Below are 13,852 nucleotides of genomic sequence, written 5' to 3' on the forward strand. Positions count from 1 at the left end.
TTTTTCTGGGTGAATAAATGTTAATGTGACTTATAAAAGGGAAGCTAAAGGGCAACAAGACTGCTGAGCTTCAAAGTTTCATCAGGAAACATTAATAACACCATCAAGTAGGGCTGTTGCAATAACTGCAATATTGCAATACCATGTTATAGATAAGCCAACCACGTTATGTTCATGTTTTTCCTTTTTTTTTATTGAATGTTTGGTGGCTCTGGAGGATCCTGTGTGCTGAGCTAAGCTGGCAACCAGCCCTTATGACAGAGCCAGGCTCCCGGTGTGCTGACAGGGGGGTCGGTGCTGATGCTCGGTAGCTAAAAACATGCCTGTATGAATACTTTGTATCGGTTATATGTTGGGGTTGGTGCTGAGCGAAATGTGTTGCCGTGTGTAAAAGTGTTACTGGTGTTACACTGTGTTTGGGCACACACAGATTACATTACTTGCCCAGAGCCCCCACTATTGTTTTGCTTTTATTTTTAGAGAAATAAAACCCATTTAGTTAATTTTTGCATATCAACGCCCATGTTCATCAAATAAAAAAAAAACTCTAATTTGTAAAATACCAGACATGTTATCAATACTTAGTTGGACAACGGACACTACAGTCATAAACTAAAAATGTCTGATCCGAGACCATCTGCAGCAGCAACAGAGTTGCAGCACAAAGTCCTGCTCTCTGTTGTAAACACAGGTAGCTGTTAGCAAGCAGCTTCTCTCATGTCTAAAAGCCTCTAATATTGCATACTCTGCATACTGTGCTGTTAAACCATCCTGAATCACCGCAGAGGAAATTCCTTCACAGTGACAGCTATACCATCCAGAACATCATGTTTAATTAGGAAAACAGTTTAAAAACACAGACACAAAAGGCAACCATTTACTGCATGCTGCTGTTAGAAACTGAGTGCAATTAACTATTAATTAGCCTGATCAGCCACAATCAATACAAACACACATTATTAGACTCTAAACGATTAATTTGTTGTTTCAAGAGATCGAATGATTTAAATGTACAATGATCAAATGAAACAGAGTATATCATAATGATAGAGTTTACCAAATTATGAAAGTAAACGATAATTAGAGAAGCCGGAAAAAAAAACGAAAAGACTTTTTGTTAGGTTAGTTGTCTGTGGATATGACATGCAGTTCTCCTATGTCCTCTGTGTCAATCCCTGCCAGTCTTTGCCTCCTCTAATATAACACTGTGCGGTACTGGAGCACTTCATAACAGTCATAGACCAAATACTGTAACACCAGTTTCACTGTCAGAACCATGACTTCCTGGAGCACATATAAGCATGTTCTAACTCCTCCCAGTTCCAATCTTTTTTCAAGGCTGTCTGGTCATCAGACACTGGATCTGTTTACAACCGAGACATCATGCTGCCATGGACCAGATGTTACACCTCCCAGGCCACATGAGACATGTTTTCCTTCTGTCAGTGCCGACGTTTTCTCACAAAAGAACATGAGGTATTAAGTTATTTTATTTTTAATTTAAATTGTGTTATGTTGGCAATACCTATTAATGTTCATTATTGATTATTTTATTGTCTGTCACATTGCCTAATTGTACTTCATTTCTTACATCAGGTATTTCCTACTGTAGTCTCCCCATTTGACACTAGAGGGCTGCTCAGAAACCTACAACAGCTAACTGAGTGAACTTCATGGCTGTTTGCAGCCTTCCAAAAGTTTCTGTGAAGTGCCACTGTAAAGAAAATTGATTTCTGCCGTTCAGTGGTGTTCAAGGTATTTGATTGTTATGTATTATATACATTATAAAGCTGATTTGTTGAATCATCTCTCATCATCTTTATTGCAACAATATACTCTTTTCTTTTGTAATTACCAGCTCCATCTTGCTGCTTCCACATCACTGTTTGTACATCAACTGCTGCACACAATAGAGCCTAATTACTATTGACCCTTTCACAAGTGATCAGCCACACTGCTGCGGGAAACAAACTGTCACAGAACAGTCGTCATTTTCGGGGTGACACTGCCTCCTCGGTGCAGAAGAGTTCCTCCCTAAATTAGTTGTAAAGGTAATTAAATCTGTGTTTTAATAACCAACTAACAGAGACACTTCGACATTACTGTTTGTGCAAGCTATTTCAAATTACAACTGTAAGAATGTCTATAAGAATGTCATATTTAAAGTTTCTCACTGTTTTTCTTTTTAGGGCTCCTCCATAACATCGCTGTGATGCTGTCAATACATGAAATACTGAACAGATAAACGGAAACTGCAGTTCTACAGCCACTGAGAGTGTAAAACGTCATATGACAACAGCCCTTCACATCTTAAATAAGGCACTGTGTTACCATTTATTGATCCTGACTGATGGCTGTGCCATCAGTGTATGAATGTGTGTGAATCGTTAGCTTCCTCTGATGGGCAGGTTGGGACCTTGCATGGTAGCCCCTATACCCATTCAGCATATGAATGTGTGTGAATGGGTGAATGTGATTCGTTGTGTAAAAAGCGCTTTGAGTGGTCGGAAGACTAGAAAGGCGCCATACAAGTACAGTCCATTTACCATTTACCATTTACCTCATAGGATCCAAACGCCTATATTTGCTTTGTATTTTATGACAATTTAACTCTTGTTACATGTCTTCTTTTTATTTTCCCTGATGTATGTTTCATATTCTTTGCTTAACCATCACCCATTTAATTCATTTCTATACTTAGCTTTGGACCAATCTAAACTGCAGTATGTAGAAACCAGGCATGTTTATACAGTATATATATATATATATATATATATATATATATATATAGATCTGATCTTTTATTGTGTTTATAAAGTTCATTTATCAGCATTATTTATAGATTTCATTCAGCATTTTAGCTCCTTGGTGTATTTCTTTATATGTATGTTGTTGTATGTTTCTGTGTTTTTGAAACTAAGTGCTAATAACCAATCCCCCTAGTGGGATAGATAAAATTGTTTTGAATTAGAATTTTGAATTTGACTGTGAACAAAGTAGGAAATAACATGAATTCAAACTCCAATTACAACAATGCTGTTGCCGGGGTCATCTTTGTCTACCAAGATAAAAGTTGTTCATTAAGGGCATTGAACTCACTACCTACTGTTAATAAAGTAGCATTATTAAACACTGCACTATCACAGTTAACAGTTTGCAGTCCCATTATCCAATTTTCATCTTTAGACCTTTAACTGTACAAAAAATAAGACTTGCAATTTTGACATCTGTATGATATTAAATGGAGCAGGAATAGTTTAAAAAAAATACAATTTTAACTTACTAAAGCAAAGTTGCAAATCTGAATTCTTCTGGTGCTGTGAAAACATGACCAGAAAACTTTACATGCTATAAAGTGAGCAAATGCTCTTACTGCCTTCTATTTTAACATGTAAAAGTACAAGCAAGATGAGATTTTCATACCTTTCCTTACAAAGAAGGGTTGCAAGTCTGACCTTCTAAGGGCTCTGGAATCACATTAAATGATAGCTCCTGATAAACATATGCAACAAGGTCAGACATGTGAACACTATATTCAGACAGTTTTGTTGACAGTTTGTGCATACCAGTATGTTATATTGTTTCTGTTTGTAAGATAGACAGTTTTGAATTGCAGTGTCAATCATTTAATTCTATTGAAAAACCTACAAAGAGTAAATTCAGCCATAGGTAGAGCTGAAGCTACAATCTCATGTTAGTAGTCACACAACAACACTGAGCAAGATTTTGGTATCTAGTCTTTCAATTGCGTGAAATTTATCAGTTACAGTGTCAATAAGCAGATCACCTGCAGGTATAGGCATTTTTCCACCTTCAATTCTACTAAGTTCTGCCCTAAGCAGGGCTCAAACTCACAGTCTTTGGATCTGGAATAAGTTGAGAAGTGACATGAGCTCAAACCACTGGACTACTCACACATGCTATATTGCATAGGAAAAGTTGTATTTAACAAGCATATCAATCCACATTTTAGGTAATAATGTGCAACTAGACTAGAAATGCATTTCCTGCGGGAAATGCGTGTGAATGCTGAAACTGAAAGGAATCGCAAAGCATTGCTGAAAATACTAAATACTTTTTCAGGATCCCCATCTGTACAAATACAATGTAATTACCATGGCATGTTACATTTAAGAGATTTGGTAGATAATAAGTAGTATGGCCGTGTTTTATTTATGACCGCAAGGGCTATTGGTGCCATGATTCAGTATGTCGTGCAGATTCTCATGGAAAACCTGTGTACCAAGTTTCATTTCATTAAAGACAACAGAATTGCTGAAATATCATGTTATAAGGTTGCTTTAGCGCCCCCTCTGGGCAAAATTTTATGAAATGTTACACACTTCTGACAGGTCACCTTGTATACAAAATTCCCAAATTTGGTCACAATCCGACTCTTCATTGAGGAGTTATTGACCATTCAGTGCATTAGGCCACGCCTTCAAAAGTTTGCTAACCAATAACAGACAAACCATAAGTGATATCTGATCAGCATCATCCAAGGAATATCCTGACCAATTTTTTTTTTGATAGGACTTACCGTTCATGAGTTATTAGCCAAAACGCAAAACATTTAATAACTGACCACATGCTGGCGTTATTGATACCATCTTTTAATATGTTAAGCATTTTCAGATGGGACTTCTGTACTTCAAATATGAAGAGTCTAGCCCTTTTAGTTTTTGAATATTAGCTTTCAAACATGCCTCCCATAGACTTTAAATTATAAATTTTAATATTAAAAAAAATCATATAAAATCAATGGATTATGATAGAAAGCTGAAAAGTAATAGCATAGATGTCCTGAAAGAGCTGAACATTTTGATGTTTGAATGGTTTCTGTCGTTCAAAGTATAGAGGAGTTGAAAGCTTTTAAAAAACGTACGGAAGAATAAGAAGAAAAAGACGAAATAGAAAATGCAATTTCTGTAGAAATTGCGTGTGATTGCTGAAAGCAAATTTAGATTGCATAACAAGGCCCCTCCTTGTGAGATTATCAATGTTTTTCCAGATCAACTTACTGTTGCCTTTTGCCTCATTCAAAATATTGAGATAAAAACGAGATTTAGCTTCTCTTAGCTCTTGGATAGCTATCAATCAGTATGTCGGTGTCTCTCCTAGTTTTAATTGCCTTCCTTAGTGCAGCATCTCTAGATTTCATTAGTTTCCACAAATTTTCATTAAACCACAGTAAATTGTTCTTATTTTCAGATTTTATCTGTATCCTCACATTAAATCTTTCCCTCACAGAGTTGATTCTGTGAGTAAAAGTATCACAGCCATAGTCCAGATCATCAGAGGAAATTATTGTCCCAGTTAAAGCTGTTAATTTCATTTGTAAATTATTCTTGCTTAGCTTTAGGTATGCATTGAAGGATCATTGTCTTAGTTGCCGTGGTCTTAAATCTACTTAAGTCAGGTTTCTTGCACATAGGGTTAGGTTATGATCTGATGAGCCAGTGATTAAATTATAATGTTTAGTTATTCTTTCTGGTTTGTTAGTAAATATCAGATCAATTTGTGTACTGGAGCATTTTGCAAGTTGAGCCTTTTACTAGTTGTTCAAGTTGGAATTTCTGTGGGATCATTTTTAGTTTTTTCCTCTTCACCCACCCACCCAGTTTTTTCCAATCACCCATAAGTAATAATTCTTTGTTGAGATTGCACTCTTTCAAGACTTCCATGAGTTGATCATAGAAAGTGTCATCTGCAGAAGGGGGCCTATAGACACCTATGATGTTAAAAGACATTTGTTGGGATAACATTATTTTTTATTTTTATATGTTTTTAACGTGTTACCCACATTATAAACGACACGTTCACATTTGATGTTGTCTCTCACATAAAAAAGCACCCTTCCTCCTCTTCCATCAGGTCTGTCTCTTCTGATACATTGGTATCCGGGCACCGTGAACACACTTGCAAGAGTTGTTTGTTTCAACCATGTTTCAGTCAGACAGAGAAGGTCCAGATTTGAGTCAGAGTTAGCTGATTGCTCTTTGCAGTAATGTTTCTGATGTTAAAATGTCCACCGAATAGCCCCCTCAGTTTCAGCCTCGGGTCCCATAAGACCCGGGGCGGCTGTGGCTCAGGAGGTAGAGCGGGTCGTCCACTAATCGGAAGATCAGTGGTTCGGTTCCCGGCTCCTCCAATCCACATGCCGATGTGTCCTTGGGCAAGGCACTTAACCCCAAATTGCTCCTGACGGCTGTGACATCAGTGTATGAATGTGTGTGAATGGTTAGCTTCCTCTGATGAGCAGGTTGGGACCTACCTGCATGGTAGCCCCTGTACCCATTCAGTGTATGAATGGGTGAATGTGATTTTTAGTGTAAAAAGCGCTTTGAGTGGTTGGAAGACTAGAAAGGTGCTACACAAGCACAGTCCATTTACCATTTACTTTTGCATGATTGACAGTTTGGAAGGTTTTGAATAACCTCTGCCTCCTCACTGCAGGGTTTCAACACACAGTGGTGTCCACAGCAGGTTTTGTGAGAGAGACACTGGACCTATCAAAGTTTCCACAGCCCAGTAGCGAAAAGTTATTCATTGAGCCATCATGCTTTGTGTTAACAAAGTTTAGTCTGTTAAGGGAGAAGCCCGGCTCAGAAAGTTGCTGCTCATTCGTCACTGGCACCAGAGGAGTCCCAGACACACTCGGGCACAAATCAGCGTCGAAGTTCTGCAGCACTCCAGGGGCACTGGTCCAGGATTTAGCTGATCATCTCCGGAGAGCAGGATCAGCATGAAGAGGAAACCTCAAGCTCCTCTTGAGCCTCTCAGCACCGGCCCGGTGCACCTGGAACCTCCTCTTGACCTCAGTAGGGAGAAAAAGCCGCCATCCGGGTGGTTAGGGACCCCAGAAGATCCATGTGGCCAAGACTGTTTCCTTCGATGTTGAGATGGATGTACATATGGTCTTACTTGATGTTTAATCTGATGTTTATGTTTGAAAACCTGGACTGGACTGGTAGCAGAGTTGGCAGGGGGATGAGCTGACCATCTCCCCATCCCGATGAGTGACCCCCAGTCATATGCCATAACTTCTTGAGTCCAGGGTGCACAGAGAGGCTCCAGCATGCATGGATTACATTACCAGAGAGGATCCTTTAAGTTTTCTTCTTGTTTTTTTTTAAAAAAAAATACTCTTCTGTTAGCTTCTTTAGTGCTCTTCTCCTTTGGAATATTGGTAACAGCAGCCAGCAGTTAGCAGTTGACAGCTAGCTAGTTGTTTTGATTTGGAAAATAAATCCAAAAATTATGTTTTCTTTTCTGTTCTTGCTGATCAATGCTATTCCTTCTTCTATAAAGTCCTTTCTGAAGATTTGTCAGGGTTAATTTGCAAAATATTCCACTTTTTTGGGTCCAAGTTTGAGATGTAATCAGGAGCTCACTCCCAGTGCAGCCACTCCTCCGGAATCCTTCACAACCTATAATGAAGCACATATAACTACATATAATGCCACTGAGCTAACAACAAGCCTATCATTACACAGCAAACCAAACAGCAATCTACCACAAATGACGAGTGTCCAGGCAGTTATAAACTAACCTTAGCTACCAGGGTAAAAACCACCAACCAACCTACCTGGCTAACAAATATCCATATAGCTACTGCAAAATAAAATACAGCTTACACGTCCAGAAGCAGTATGGCTAGCTGCGCATCACTTTTCAAACTCTTTGAAGCCATTAGGTTTTTCCACCAATCAAAGGCCACACCACTATGAATGCAGGTCTTGCATGACTCCTGTCTTCTTTTTTTCCTGGCAGCTTTCTTCTCTTCTTTCTTTTCTTCAGCCGTCTTTATTCACTTGGCACATCTGGTGGTGTAAGCTGTTCCTGGGAGCGCTGGAGTCGGTAGCTTCACCTGTTCAGCCATTGTCAGTAAACACCAAAATTCTGCTGCCTGCTCGCGAATGCGCAGAGAGGACCTCCTATTTGTAGAGTTCTCTCTCCTGATTTGATAAAGTGGGAATGCAATACCAGAAAATATATTTTCTGTTTACTGTAGAGTGGAGGTACTGGGGCATCCACAAGTGGGTAGCTCCTGGTCTGAAAAGTGAAATCCATGCGGAAGTGCCTATAGCCTGCATTCTTTCTAATGGCCAGCAGGGGTGACTTCACTGGCTGCAAAAAGAAGTCCAATTGCATGGAAGTCTATGAGAAAATGACCATACTTCTCACTTGATTTATTACCTCAGTAAACACTTTCCTAATGAGTTTATGGTCTCAATTGCTAGTATCAAGTCTTCTTCAAGCCCAGCTGCCCTTAGATATGCATAACAGGATAGCAACGATAAAAGTGAATGTACAACCCAGAGTTGAGACCAGGAAGCAGAGCTGTAGTCCTACACGCTTCTCTGCGCTTCCGTTAGAACAGTTACCCACCCAAAACCACATAGAGACTGTATCTGTCCCCCGACCACTTAAATCAATTAAATCCAAAGTAAACAAAAGAAGAGTCATTCATAAAAATCTAGTAAAAATTAAAACCACTGCTGTAATGGTACAACAAAATAAGATAATTAAATGTGGACTCTTGAAAATTATATCTCTGTCATCTAAAGCTGTATTAGTAAACGATTTAATCTCAGATCATCATATTGATTTATTTTGTTTTACTGAAACCTGGCTGTGTCATGAAGAATATGTCAGCCTAAATGAATCCACTCCCCCCAGTCATATTAATACTCATATTCCTTGAGACACTGGCTGAGGAGGAGGAGTTGCAGCCATTTTCAACTCAAGCCTAATCATCAACCCTAGACCTAAATTTAATTATAACTCATTCGAAAGCCTTGTTCTTAGTCTTTCTCAGCCAACCTGGAAAACTTTGCAGCCAGTTCTATGTGTTGTAGTGTACCGTCCTCCTGGCCCGTACTCTGAATTCCTATCTGAATTCTCAGAGTTTTTGTCGAATTTAGTCCTTAGTACAGATAAAGTAATTATAGTAGGTGATTTTAATATTCATGTGGACGTCGATAATGACAGTCTCAGTACTGCATTTATCCCATTATTAGACTCAATTGGCTTCTCTCAGTGTGTAAATAATCCCACTCACTGTCTTAAACACACCCTAGACCTTGTTTTGACTTATGGGATTGAAATTGAACATTTAATAATTTTTCCACCCTAAACACCTCAGAAACACATTATCTAATGATATAGCTTCTCTGGATGGCATTACCCTGGCCTCCAGCACCACCGGAGGAATCTGGGAGTTATCTTTGATCAGGATATGTCCTTTAACTCCCACATAAATCAAATCTCAAGGACTGCCTTTTTTCACTTATGCAATATCGCAAAAATCAGGCACATCCTGTCCCAAAAAGATGCAGAAAAACTAGTCCACGCATTTGTTACTTCTAGGCTGGATTATTGCAATTCCTTATTATCAGGCTGCCCTAACAAGTCTCTAAAGACTCTCCAGCTGGTCCAGAATGCAGCTGCATGTGTACTGACTAAAACTAGAAAAAGAGATCACATCTCTCCCATTTTAGCTTCGCTACATTGGCTTCCTGTAAAATCTAGAATAGAATTTAAAATCCCTCTCCTAACTTACAAAGCCCTTAATGGTCAGGCACCATCATATCTTGAAGAGCTCATAGTACCGTATTATCCCACTAGAACACTGCGCTCCCAGAATACAGGCCTACTGGTGGTTCCTACAGTCTTTGAAAGTATAATGGGAGGCAGAGCCTTCAGCTATCAGGCTCCTCTCCTGTGGAACCATCTTCCAGATTCGGTCTGGGGTGCAGACACCCTCTCTATGCTTAAGAGTGGGCTTAAAACTTTCCTTTTTGATAAAGCTTATAGTTAGTTATGTGACATCAATGCATGTCACTAACTGCGCTTCTTCTTTTGAAGAAATTTGCAGTGTTGGAGGCAAGGCTCAGTGAATTGGAAGCGCGGCTCCGCACCATGGAAAACCAATCGTAAGCTGCTGTAACCAACCCCCAGTAGCCAGTGCAGGCTGACCTTGTTTAGCTCCTACTCCCTGGGTAGTTCTTGAGCAGCCAGGAAGTCAGGATGGCTTGGGTGACTGTCCAAAGGAAGCATAGCCCTTAGCAGAAGCCCACAGTTCACCACCAACCAGTTCACGTTTCAAACAGGTTCTCCCCACTCAGCGACACACCTGCTGAGAAACCAACCCTGATTATTGGCAGCTACATAGTGAGAAATGTGAAGTTAGTGACATCAGCAGCCATAGTCAAATGTATTCCTGGGGCCAGAGTGGGTGACATAGAATCCCATTTAAAACTGCTGGGTAACGATAAGTGTAAATATGGTAAAATCAATATTCATGTTGACGGTAATGACTGCTGATTATGCCAATCGGAAGTCACTAAAATTAATGTTGAGTCAGTGTGTACATATGCAAAAACAATGTTGGACAACAATTTTTCTCTGGGCCCCTGCCGCATCTTACCAGTGATGAATAGCCGCATATCATCACTCAACCACTGGTTGTCAAGGTGGTATCCAACAAATGACGTGGGCTTTGTAGATAATTGATGAACTTTCTGGGGAAGACCTGGTCTGATTAGGAGAGGGGGCATACATCCCACTATAGATGGAGTAGCCCTCATGTCTAAAAATATGGCTGAGTTTATTAGTAGACCAAAAGCATGACAACCCAAAGTTGAGACCAAGAGGCAGAGTTGCAGTCCTACACACTTCTTTGCACTTCCATTAGAACACCAAAACCCCAATCAAAACCACTTAAATAATTTAAATCTAAAGTAAACAGAGGAGGAGTTACACATATAAATCTAATAAAAATGAACACCACTACTGCAATAGTACAAAAGAATAGGATAATTAAATGTGGATTCTTAAAGTTGGAGTGTGGGACTTTTTTCTCCCCCTTCTGGCAGTGAGAGTAAAGGCTCAGCTCAGATCAGCTGTGATTGCCTGAGTACAAAAAAAGTTACTAGGACGAGGGGAAGACATTTCTCTTCTTTTGATAGCCCCCTTTCTGTTGGCTTCCCGAGTCATTTTAAAAAAGATGAAAGAAAAAGAGAACCAGAGTGAGAAAGGGAGAGAGAGCAGCTGTGGTCAATTGAGCTACAGAGTGAATGAAGAGAAGGAGCAGTGGTAGCAAGAACACTGGTGAATAAGATCAATACAATGTTATTTTCTGATTGTTTCATAGTTGTTACATTCTAGAGCACAAACTTGCCCACACCCCCCTCACACCTTCGCTGAACTCTGCAGTGGTGCGCTGCAATGTCTGATTTGGTCTGAATACTGCCTGACACAGGCATGCAGCATGCTCTCATGTGCATCCTGAATGACAGGCACACAGAGACAGGCTTGGGTTGAGATATGGTTGCAGAATCTGGCACAGCACCAGCAATATTGATGGGTTAACTAAGCTCCTGATAAACTTAAAAATACATGGATTACTTAAAAAACAAATTACCCTTTGTCATTTTCCCATTGGAATTAAACTGCAATTCTTGAACTGATAGCTTCTTGAACTGTTTTTATTCTCTGTGACACTTAAGTATCTGCCAGATTACATACTGTAGTCTATTGTGTGTTCATCTAACGGACTGAAGCCTGCTCACAGCTAACATCCAATCACAATCGATGTTTAATCCTGCCCAAATGTGACAGTCAAACCAATCAAACCATGGTGGGTGGAATTAAACTTTCAACGTTGAACCCATGCCCCATTCTACAGGCTGCGGCCAGTTACTCCTCAAACCTCTACAGCCAACCTCCACTGGGTGGACATTAGGTTTCCAACCGTGCTCCTCTGCTGCCAAGTCTGTATATCTAAGCTGTTTCCTCTCATAGGCCATTTCTATTGTATCCTCCCATGGTAGCTCCACAAAATACACAACATGCTCTGTTTCTAACCACAACACAAGATCTGGTCTGAGATTAGTGGCAGTTATTTTCTGAGGAACTATGAGCTGTTTTTCTAAAACTACTCTCATTTTCCAGTCCCTCCCTGCCTTTAGCTGCCCTACCTCATATTTGTTCAAACTTGACCTGTTCAGCCTCACAAACAAACAAAATCCAGTTTTCTTTCTTTTTTGCATCCAGTGAGTTTACATCTAAGTGCTTACTCTCAGTGGCTGCTGCTAGATAGATACTTGAATATGTCTCCAGGTGTATTGCCCTGAGAGATGCTTGTTTTACAACAGAGAATGCACTGAAGTGAAGCTAAACCTCAATATAAAGGACATGTTGGGTCCTCGCCCATTCACTCACTGAGATTATGGGGAGATGGTAGCACATGGTGGCAACTGTCACTCAGGAGGTAGAGCGAGTCGTCCACTAATCGGAAGATTAGCGGTTCAATTCCTGGCTCCTCCAGTCCGCATGTCGATGTGTCCTTGGGCAAGATACTTAACCCCAAATTGCTCCTGATGGCTGTGCCATCAGTGTGTGAATGTGTGTGAATGATTAGATTTCCTCTGATGAGCAGATTGGGACCTTGCATGGTAGCCCCTGTTCCCATTCAGTGTATGAATGCGTGTGAATGGGTGAATGTGATTTGTAGTATAAAAGCACTTTGAGTGGTCAGAAGAAGGAAAGGCGCTATACAAGTACAGTCCATTTACTATTTACATCATAAGATGTTCTTAGCATGAATGTAATCCTGCCTGCTTCGATTCCTCACCCTTCCGTCCAGTTCTACAAGTTTCCTCCTGCCAACTGCTGTTGCTTTGCTCCATGTAGGCTGTGCTATGCCCAGTTCAAATCCCCCATGTCCATGCTGTACCTGCCTAATTTAATTTTATCATGCTTGTGTGCTTCAAGCATCCAGAAAAGCCTTGAACCCCAGCTTTCTGCACTAAGATGTTGATTAAGTTAATTCTTTCTGGGTAACTAGATAACCTCTGTGCCATGACACTTAAGAAAATCTTACCTTCTACATTAAAAAGGCAAGGTCTACATCAACAGAATCTTTCTCCTTCAGAATAAAGATCCCTCCTGCCCTTCACCAAGACCTACCTCCATGCTACCCTAGTAAGCCTCCACAAGAACAGCAACAGGGCACACCATTAAGCCCAGGGGCCAATGCTGACCTTGCTTGCCTAGCTACCATTTCCACCTCCTTCAAAGTGGAGGCTTTAACATCCTTTGGGTGGTGTAAGAGGCATTATGTTTCTTTATTCAAAATTTCTATAAATCAGGGGTCAGCAATTAGGTTCAACCATTTGCCAGATTTTCACAGGTTACAAGCTCATATTTATTGGGATTTACATGTGCCTTTTGTTTACATTATTATGTACTGTAGATTTATGAAGAGCCATGTAATAGCTTTGATGCAATATATAAAAGGGAAAACTTAAAGCTTTTGTTAGAGGGCCAAATATTTTTGTTGGAGGGCCACATTTGGCCCACGGGCCACTATTTGCCCACCACTGCTATATGTGTATCTTGTTGCTAACTATCTCTCTGTCTCTCTCTCTCACACACACACACAAATGCACACACATACTGATACGCCCACCCCCACACCTTAAAAATGTATCATTTCATAAACTCATCATAGGTTAAAATGTTTAAAACCTTAACCTAAAAAGAAACTAACAGCAACAGTCAGATAAATGAATAGTAGTGGACTAAAAAGTGCAGTACTTTCTTATGAAACATAATGGAGTGAGTTTTCAAGTGGCATATACATTACTCAAGCAAACTAAACATGCCTCACTACTTACTTGAGTAAATGTGCTTCTTGTGAAGATTGATATAAACCAAATTATAAATTATACACACAAACATTTAATTTATTACATGTGTATGGATCTATGTAACATAAGACCCCCCCCCCCCCCCCCCCCACCAGAGAATTTATTCCTGGCTACGCCACTGGTGCACAGAGCAA

The sequence above is a fragment of the Thunnus albacares genome, chromosome 15 (assembly GCF_914725855.1).
Source record: "Thunnus albacares chromosome 15, fThuAlb1.1, whole genome shotgun sequence".
In the NCBI taxonomy this organism is placed as follows: domain Eukaryota; kingdom Metazoa; phylum Chordata; class Actinopteri; order Scombriformes; family Scombridae; genus Thunnus; species Thunnus albacares.